The following is a 10613-nucleotide window of genomic DNA, read 5'->3' on the forward strand; positions in this document are numbered from 1 at the left end:
GTCGGCTTCTGACTTGGTGTCCTTTTTACACACACGCACACAGACACATACACACACCTGTGCAGAATCTGTGGAGGACTTCTAACAACATGTCCTTTTTACACACACACACACACACACACAAAGACATACTCTTGCAGGATCTCTAGAGTGCTTGTGACTTGGTGTCCTTTATACACACACACGCACATACATCCTTCCAGATCTCTACAAGGATTCTGACTTCATGTCATTTTTACACACACACACACACACACACACACACACACAAAACACACCATTGCAGAATCAATAGAGGGCTTCTGACTTCATGTCCTTTTTACACACACACACACACACACACACACACACACACACACACCCTTACAGAACCTCTGGAGGACTTCTGATTTCATGTCCTTTTTACACACACACACACACACACACACTTTTGCAGAATCAATAGTCGGCTTCTGACTTCGTGTCCTTTTTACAAACACCCCCCCACACACACGCCTTTGCAGAATTTCTAGAGGGCTTCTGACTTTGTGATCTTATTACACACGCACACACTCACACACATAAAACCTTGCAGAATCTCTTGAGAGCTTCATACTTGGTCTCCTTTTTACAAACACACACACACATCATGGCTTCTGACTTCAGGATCTTTTTACACACACACACACACACACACCTTTGCAGAAACTATGGAGTGTTTCTGACTTCATGTGTCCTTTTTACACACACTCACACACACACACACCATTGCAGAATCTCTTGAGGGCTTCTGATGTCATGTCCTTGTTACACACACACACACACACTTGCATAATCTCTGGGGTCTGACTTCGTGTCCTTTTTACACACACACACACACTCACACACACACCCTCCCTCACACTGATACTCATTCCTTTATTAAATTCCTAGAGGGCTTCTGACTTCCTTACCTTTTTACCTACACACACACACACACACACACACACACATATCCTTGCACAAACTCAACAGCGATTCTAAATTCCTATCCTTTTACACACGCACTCACACACTCACACCCTTGCAGAATGTCTGCAGGGCTTCTATCTTCATGTCCTTTTTATATACACACACAGAACACAACCTTGCACAATCTCTAGAGTTCTTTTGATTTCTTGTCCTTTTTACACACACACACACACCCTTCCAGAATCTCTAGAGGTTTTCTGACTTTTTTCTTTTTTACACACACACACACACACACACACACACACACACACCTTGCAGAATCTCTGGAGGCCTTCTGACTTCATATCTTTATACATGCACATACACACACACAAGCACCCTTGCAGAATCTCTGGAGTGCTTCTGACTTTGTGTTCTTTTTACACATACACTCACACAGACACACACACATAGACACACCCTAGCAGAATTTCTAGAAGGCTTCTGAATTCTTGTCCTTTTTACTCATACACACACAGACACGCTTGTAGAATCTGTGGAGGGCTTCTGACTTCATGTCCTTTTTACACACACACAAGCACACACACACAATCCCTCCCTCTCACAATCATTCCTTTGCAGAAACCCTAGAAGGCTTTTGACTTCGTGTCCTTTATACACACACATACACACACACACACACACACACACACACATACACCCTTGCAGAATCTCTTGAGAGCTTCTTACTAGGTGTCCTTTTCACAAACACACACACACACACATACACTTGTAGAATCTCTGGAGCACTTCTGATTTCATGTCCTTATTACACACACACACACACACACACACACTCCCTCACTCTCACCCTGGAGGACTTCTGATTTCATGTCCTTTTTACACACACACACACACACACACACATAAACTTTTGCAGAATAAATAGTCGGCTTCTGACTTGGTGTCCTTTTTACACACACGCACACAGACACATACACACACACAAAGACATACTCTTGCAGGATCTCTAGAGTGCTTCTGACTTGGTGTCCTTTATACACACACACGAACATACACCCTTCCAGAACTCTACAAGGATTCTGACTTCATGTCCTTTTTACAAACACACACACACACACACACACACATACAAACACACCATTGCAGAATCAATAGAGGGCTTCTGACTTCATGTCCTTTTTACACACACACACACACACACACCCTTACAGAACCTCTGGAGGGCTTCTGATTTCATGTCCTTTTTACACACACACACACACACACACACTTTTGCAGAATCAATAATCGGCTTCTGACTTCGTGTCCTTTTTACAAACACCCTCACACACACGCCCTTGCAGAATTTCTAGAGGGCTTCTGACTTTGTGACCTTATTAAACACTCACTCACTCACACACATAAAACCTTGCAGAATCTCTTGAGAACTTCATACTTGGTCTCCTTTTTACAAACACACACACACATCATGGCAGAATCTCTAGATGGCTTCTGACTTCAGGATCTTTTTACACACACAAACACACACACCTTTGCAGAAACTATGGAGTGTTTCTGACTTCATGTGTCCTTTTTACACACATTCACACACACACACACCCTTGCAGAATCTCTTGAGGGCTTCTGACGTCATGTCCTTTTAAAACACACACACACTTGCATAATCTCTGGAGGGCTTCTGACTTCGTGTCCTTTTTACACACACTCACACACACACGTTCCCTCACACTGATACTCATACCTTTGGAAAATTCCTAGAGGGCTTCTGACTTCCTGTCCTTTTTACACACACACACACACACACACACACACACAAGCAGACACACACAATCCCTCCCTCTCACAATCATTCCTTTGCAGAAACCCTAGAAGGCTTTTGACTTCGTGTCCTTTATACACACACACACACACATACACCCTTGCAGAATCTCTTGAGAGCTTCTTACTAGGTGTCCTTTTCACAAACACACACACACATACACTTGTAGAATCTCTGGAGGAGTTCTGATTTCATGTCCTTATTACACACACACACACTCCCTAACTCTCACTCTGGAGGACTTCTGATTTCATGTCCTTTTTACACACACACACACACACATAAACTTTTGCAGAATCAATAGTCGGCTTCTGACTTGGTGTCCTTTTTACACACACACACACACAGACACATACACACACCTGTGCAGAATCTGTGGAGGACTTCTAACAACATGTCCTTTTTACACACACACACACACACACACACACACACAAAGACATACTCTTGCAGGATCTCTAGAGTGCTTCTGACTTGGTGTCCTTTATACACACACACGAACATACACCCTTCCAGAACTCTACAAGGATTCTGACTTCATGTCCTTTTTTACAAACACACACACACACACACACACAAACACACCATTGCAGAATCAATAGAGGGCTTCTGACTTCATGTCCTTTTTACACACACACACACACACACACACCCTTACAGAACCTCTGGAGGGCTTCTGATTTCATGTCCTTTTTACACACACATACACACACACACACACACTTAAATGCATCCTTGCAGAATCGCAGGAATTCATCTCACGTCATGTAATTTATACACACACACATACACACTCAAACTCATTCCTTTGCAAAATCACTTGAGGGTTTCTTACTTCGTGTTCTTTTTACAAACATTCTCACACACACAGACACACCGTTGCAGGATATCTAGAGGGCTTCTGACTTCATGTCCTTTTTACACACACACACACAGACACACATACACACACCTGTGCAGAATCTCTGGAGGACTTCTGATTTCATGTCCTTATTACACACACACACACACACACACACACATACACACACTTTTGCAGAATCAATAGTCGGCTTCTGACTTCGTGTCCTTTTTACAAACACCCCCACACACACACGCCCTTGCAGAATTTCTAGAGGGCTTCTGACTTTGTGACCTTATTACACACGCACACACTCACACACATAAAACCTTGCAGAATCTCTTGAGAGCTTCATACTTGGTCTCCTTTTTACAAACACACACACACATCATGGTAGAATCTCTACATGGCATCTGACTTCAGGATCTTTTTACACACACACACACACACACACACACACCTTTGCAGAAACTATGGAGTGTTTCTGACTTCATGTGTCCTTTTTACACACACTCTCACACACACACACCATTGCAGAATCTCTTGAGGGCTTCTGACGTCATGTCCTTGTTACACACACACACACACACACACACTTGCATAATCTCTGGGGGTCTGACTTCGTGTCCTTTTTACACACACACACACTCACACACACACGCTCCCTCACACTGATCCTCATACCTTTGGAAAATTCCTAGAGGGCTTCTGACTTCCTTATCTTTTTACACACACACACACACACATCCTTGCAGAATTCCTGGATGGATTCTTACTTTGTGTCATTTTTAAACACACACACACACACACACACACACCCCAAACTCATTTTCTTGCCAAATCTCTGCAGTCCTTCTGACTTCTTGTCCTTTTTAAACACACACACACACACACACACACACACAAATACACTTGTAGAATCTCTAGAGGACTTCTGATTTCATGTCCTTATTACACACACACACACACATTCCCTCACTCTCACTCTGGAGGACTTCTGATTTCATGTCCTTTTTACACACACACACACACGCACACACACTCTTTTGCAGAATCAATAGTCGGCTTCTGACTTGGTGTCCTTTTTACACACACGCACACAGACACATACACACACCTGTGCAGAATCTGTGGAGGACTTCTAACAACATGTCCTTTTTACACACACACACACACACACACACAAAGACATACTCTTGCAGGATCTCTAGAGTGCTTGTGACTTGGTGTCCTTTATACACACACACGCACATACATCCTTCCAGATCTCTACAAGGATTCTGACTTCATGTCATTTTTACACACACACACACACACAAAACACACCATTGCAGAATCAATAGAGGGCTTCTGACTTCATGTCCTTTTTACACACACACACACACACACACACACACACACCCTTACAGAACCTCTGGAGGACTTCTGATTTCATGTCCTTTTTACACACACACACACACACACACACACTTTTGCAGAATCAATAGTCGGCTTCTGACTTCGTGTCCTTTTTACAAACACCCCCCCACACACACGCCTTTGCAGAATTTCTAGAGGGCTTCTGACTTTGTGATCTTATTACACACGCACACACTCACACACATAAAACCTTGCAGAATCTCTTGAGAGCTTCATACTTGGTCTCCTTTTTACAAACACACACACACATCATGGCTTCTGACTTCAGGATCTTTTTACACACACACACACACACACACCTTTGCAGAAACTATGGAGTGTTTCTGACTTCATGTGTCCTTTTTACACACACTCACACACACACACACCATTGCAGAATCTCTTGAGGGCTTCTGATGTCATGTCCTTGTTACACACACACACACACACTTGCATAATCTCTGGGGTCTGACTTCGTGTCCTTTTTACACACACACACACACTCACACACACACCCTCCCTCACACTGATACTCATTCCTTTATTAAATTCCTAGAGGGCTTCTGACTTCCTTACCTTTTTACCTACACACGCACACACACACACACACACACATCCTTGCAGAATTCCTGGATGGATTCTTACTTTGTGTCATTTTTGAACACACAAACACACTCACACACACACACACACACACACACCCTTGCAGAATATCTAGAGGGTTTCTGAATGTGTGTCCGTTTTACACACACACACACACACACACACACACACACACACACACAACCTTACAGAACCTCTGGACGGCTTCAGAGTCCATGTCCTCTTTACACACACACACACACACACACACACACACATTTTGCAGAATCAATAGTCGGCTTCTGACTTAGTGTCCTTTTTACACACGCACACAGACACACATACACACACCTGTGCAGAATCTGTGGAGGACTTCTAACAACATGTCCTTTTTACACACACACACACACACAAACACACCATTGAAGAATCAATAGAGGGCTTCTGACTTCATGTCCTTTTTACACACACACACACACACACACACCCTTATAGAACCTCTGGAGGGCTTCTGATTTCATGTCCTTTTTACACACACACACACACACACACACACACACACACACTTTTGCAGAATCAATAGTCGGCTTCTGACTTCGTGTCCTTTTTACAAACACCCCCCCACACACACGCCCTTGCAGAATTTCTAGAGGGCTTCTGACTTTGTGACCTTATTACACACGCACACACTCACACACATAAAACCTTGCAGAATCTCTTGAGAGCTTCATACTTGGTCTCCTTTTTACAAACACACACACTCATCATGGCAGAATCTCTAGATGGCTTCTGACTTCAGGATCTTTTTACACACACACACACACACACAGCTTTGCAGAAACTATGGAGTGTTTCTGACTTCATGTGTCCTTTTTACACACACTCACACACACACACACCATTGCAGAATCTCTTGAGGGCTTCTGATGTCATGTCCTTGTTACACACACAAACACACTTGCATAATCTCTGGGGGTCTGACTTCGTGTCCTTTTTACACACACACACTCACTCACACACACACCCGCCCTCACACTGATACTCATACCTTTATTAAATCCTAGAGGGCTTCTGACTAACTTACCTTTTTACCCACACACACACACACACACACACACACACACATCCTTGCAGAATTCCTGGATGGATTCTTACTTTGTTTCATTTTTGAACACACACACGCACACACACGCACAAGCACACACTCTTGCAGAATATCTAGAGGGTTTCTGAATGTGTATCCGTTTTACACACACACACACACACACACACACACACCCTTACAGAACCTCTGGACGGCTTCACACTCCATGTCCTTTTTACACACACACACTTTTTGCAGAATCAATAGTCGGCTTCTGACTTAGTGTCCTTTTTACACACACGCACACAGACACACATACACACACCTGTGCAGAATCTGTGGAGGACTTCTAACAACATGTCCTTTTTACACACACACACACACACACACACACACAAACACACCATTGCAGAATCAATAGAGGGCTTCTGACTTCATGTCCTTTTTACACACACACACACACACACACCCTTACAGAACCTCTGGAGGGCTTCTGATTTCATGTCCTTTTTACACACACACACACACACACTTTTGCAGAATCAATAATCGGCTTCTGACTTCGTGTCCTTTTTACAAACACCCCCACACACACTCCCTTGCAGAATTTCTAGAGGGCTTCTGAATTTGTGACCTTATTAAACACTCACTCACTCACACACATAAAACCTTGCAGAATCTCTTGAGAACTTCATACTTGGTCTCCTTTTTACAAACACACACACACATCATGGCAGAATCTCTAGATGGCTTCTGACTTCAGGATCTTTTTACACACACAAACACACACACCTTTGCAGAAACTATGGAGTGTTTCTGACTTCATGTGTCCTTTTTACACACATTCACACACACACACACCCTTGCAGAATCTCTTGAGGGCTTCTGACGTCATGTCCTTTTAAAACACACACACACTTGCATAATCTCTGGAGGGCTTCTGACTTCGTGTCCTTTTTACACACACTCACACACACACGTTCCCTCACACTGATACTCATACCTTTGGAAAATTCCTAGAGGGCTTCTGACTTCCTGTCCTTTTTACACACACACACACACACACACACACACACACACACACACACAAGCAGACACACACAATCCCTCCCTCTCACAATCATTCCTTTGCAGAAACCCTAGAAGGCTTTTGACTTCGTGTCCTTTATACACACACACACACACATACACCCTTGCAGAATCTCTTGAGAGCTTCTTACTAGGTGTCCTTTTCACAAACACACACACACATACACTTGTAGAATCTCTGGAGGAGTTCTGATTTCATGTCCTTATTACACACACACACACTCCCTCACTCTCACTCTGGAGGACTTCTGATTTCATGTCCTTTTTACACACACACACACACACATAAACTTTTGCAGAATCAATAGTCGGCTTCTGACTTGGTGTCCTTTTTACACACACACACACACAGACACATACACACACCTGTGCAGAATCTGTGGAGGACTTCTAACAACATGTCCTTTTTACACACACACACACACACACACACACACACACAAAGACATACTCTTGCAGGATCTCTAGAGTGCTTCTGACTTGGTGTCCTTTATACACACACACGAACATACACCCTTCCAGAACTCTACAAGGATTCTGACTTCATGTCCTTTTTTACAAACACACACACACACACACAAACACACCATTGCAGAATCAATAGAGGGCTTCTGACTTCATGTCCTTTTTACACACACACACACACACACACCCTTACAGAACCTCTGGAGGGCTTCTGATTTCATGTCCTTTTTACACACACACATACACACACACACACACACTTAAATGAATCCTTGCAGAATCGCAGGAATTCATCTCACGTCATGTAATTTATACACACACACATACACACTCAAACTCATTCCTTTGCAAAATCACTTGAGGGTTTCTTACTTCGTGTTCTTTTTACAAACATTCTCACACACACAGACACACCGTTGCAGGATATCTAGAGGGCTTCTGACTTCATGTCCTTTTTACACACACACACACAGACACACATACACACACCTGTGCAGAATCTCTGGAGGACTTCTGATTTCATGTCCTTATTACACACACACACACACACACACACACATACACACACTTTTGCAGAATCAATAGTCGGCTTCTGACTTCGTGTCCTTTTTACAAACACCCCCACACACACACGCCCTTGCAGAATTTCTAGAGGGCTTCTGACTTTGTGACCTTATTACACACGCACACACTCACACACATAAAACCTTGCAGAATCTCTTGAGAGCTTCATACTTGGTCTCCTTTTTACAAACACACACACACATCATGGTAGAATCTCTACATGGCATCTGACTTCAGGATCTTTTTACACACACACACACACACACACCTTTGCAGAAACTATGGAGTGTTTCTGACTTCATGTGTCCTTTTTAGACACACTCTCACACACACACACCATTGCAGAATCTCTTGAGGGCTTCTGACGTCATGTCCTTGTTACACACACACACACACACACACACACACTTGCATAATCTCTGGGGGTCTGACTTCGTGTCCTTTTTACACACACACACACTCACACACACACGCTCCCTCACACTGATCCTCATACCTTTGGAAAATTCCTAGAGGGCTTCTGACTTCCTTATCTTTTTACACACACACACACACACATCCTTGCAGAATTCCTGGATGGATTCTTACTTTGTGTCATTTTTAAACACACACACACACACACACACACACCCCAAACTCATTTTCTTGCCAAATCTCTGCAGTCCTTCTGACTTCTTGTCCTTTTTAAACACACACACACACACACACACAAATACACTTGTAGAATCTCTAGAGGACTTCTGATTTCATGTCCTTATTACACACACACACACACATTCCCTCACTCTCACTCTGGAGGACTTCTGATTTCATGTCCTTTTTACACACACACACACACGCACACACACTCTTTTGCAGAATCAATAGTCGGCTTCTGACTTGGTGTCCTTTTTACACACACGCACACAGACACATACACACACCTGTGCAGAATCTGTGGAGGACTTCTAACAACATGTCCTTTTTACACACACACACACACACACACACAAAGACATACTCTTGCAGGATCTCTAGAGTGCTTGTGACTTGGTGTCCTTTATACACACACACGCACATACATCCTTCCAGATCTCTACAAGGATTCTGACTTCATGTCATTTTTACACACACACACACACACACACACAAAACACACCATTGCAGAATCAATAGAGGGCTTCTGACTTCATGTCCTTTTTACACACACACACACACACACACACACACACACACACACACCCTTACAGAACCTCTGGAGGACTTCTGATTTCATGTCCTTTTTACACACACACACACACACACACACACTTTTGCAGAATCAATAGTCGGCTTCTGACTTCGTGTCCTTTTTACAAACACCCCCCCACACACACGCCTTTGCAGAATTTCTAGAGGGCTTCTGACTTTGTGATCTTATTACACACGCACACACTCACACACATAAAACCTTGCAGAATCTCTTGAGAGCTTCATACTTGGTCTCCTTTTTACAAACACACACACACATCATGGCTTCTGACTTCAGGATCTTTTTACACACACACACACACACACACCTTTGCAGAAACTATGGAGTGTTTCTGACTTCATGTGTCCTTTTTACACACACTCACACACACACACACACCATTGCAGAATCTCTTGAGGGCTTCTGATGTCATGTCCTTGTTACACACACACACACACACTTGCATAATCTCTGGGGTCTGACTTCGTGTCCTTTTTACACACACACACACACTCACACACACACCCTCCCTCACACTGATACTCATTCCTTTATTAAATTCCTAGAGGGCTTCTGACTTCCTTACCTTTTTACCTACACACACACACACACACACACACACACACAT

The sequence above is a fragment of the Tenrec ecaudatus genome, chromosome 4, assembly GCF_050624435.1.
Source record: "Tenrec ecaudatus isolate mTenEca1 chromosome 4, mTenEca1.hap1, whole genome shotgun sequence".
NCBI lineage: Eukaryota > Metazoa > Chordata > Mammalia > Afrosoricida > Tenrecidae > Tenrec > Tenrec ecaudatus.